We start from the raw sequence: 1,326 nt of genomic DNA, 5'->3' as shown, positions 1-1,326 counted from the left end.
ACAACCACTGATATGTATGGCTATAATATTCTTTACCACCTACCTGTAGACCTCCTTGAAGTAAACATAGTGCATGTGACAAATTTTAACTAAAAAAGAGAAAGTAAACAGTTCATCTTCTATTTCTACCTTCTTCATATTAGATCATGAGCTCAGTGCTATCAAATTGGATTTGACTCATAACTGAATATCCATTAGGTTTTTGAGTCCTTACGTTGCAAGGGAAGATATTGTCATCTTTCTTCTACAGAACTGCTGGTGAGTTTGAACCATCCAAGAGGCATGGGCTTTGGAATAGCTGCACACTCAAAGTGACCTCTCCTAGGGAGTTTGGGGTACCAGCACAATAGCATTAGAAAATGGAGAAAAAGACCATGGTACACAATGAAATAGAATGAGGTCTTTATTAACACATTTCAAATTTTATTGGCTGAGACATTAAATTTTGTTCTGCAAGTCAATGTCAGTTTGAGGGTTGGCTTGCTATATAGCATGTAGCATTAATGATCCCTGGTGGTGAGTTGTTAACTTCTTGACTGCTAATCATCATTGCCTCTATTACACAGACACTTGAACAGAGAAAGATATAGTAATATCCTTCTGTAAAGATCATAGTGTTGTAGGGGAAGTTCTAATCAGTTCTTTAAGGTCACTATGAATTGGAATCAATGGAAAGAAATGATAGTTTGTTGTTTTGCTTTGTGTATGTATGTGTGTGAAAAATGAAAACTTGGTGTAACTTAAAAATGCATTGATTCTCTGTCTTTCTAGTTAATATTTAATGTTGTATTTCTTTTAAGTATTTCCTAATACAGTTCTTATTTTAAGATCCATGATTATATATAAAATTTTTATCATCTCTCCATCTCTTTCTATGCTTTCTTCTTCTGTCAAAATCTCATCTTTAGAAACAAGGGTGTTATTAGGTGCCATTGAGTCCAGTATGTTTAATATAGACCCTATGAACAAAAGATCTGAATCTCTTCCTATCCTGTGTCATTCTCACTCTCTCTGATACATTTGAGCCTATTGCTGTCACTAGGTCAACCTGTTTTATTTGCTGACCCTGTCCCTTTCCAAGTGTGTTATCCAAGGGAAAGCTTCTCAGAGCAATATGTTCAAAGTATGAGAGACAAAGCTTTTCCATCTTTGCCTCCAAAGAGTACTCTGCCTACACTTTCTCCAAGATATATCTGTTTGTTCTTTTCGCAGTTCATGCAATATTCAGTGCCCTTCTCCAACACCACAATTCAAGGGCATTATTTCTTCTGTCATCCTTATTCAATGCCCAGTTCTCAGCAGCGTAGCAAGTAATTGAAAAATCCA

The sequence above is a fragment of the Elephantulus edwardii genome, unplaced genomic scaffold (genome assembly GCF_000299155.1).
Source record: "Elephantulus edwardii isolate Elephantulus edwardi_28Jun2011 unplaced genomic scaffold, EleEdw1.0 scaffold00399, whole genome shotgun sequence".
In the NCBI taxonomy this organism is placed as follows: Eukaryota; Metazoa; Chordata; class Mammalia; order Macroscelidea; family Macroscelididae; genus Elephantulus; species Elephantulus edwardii.
This window is presented reverse-complemented; position numbering follows the sequence as displayed.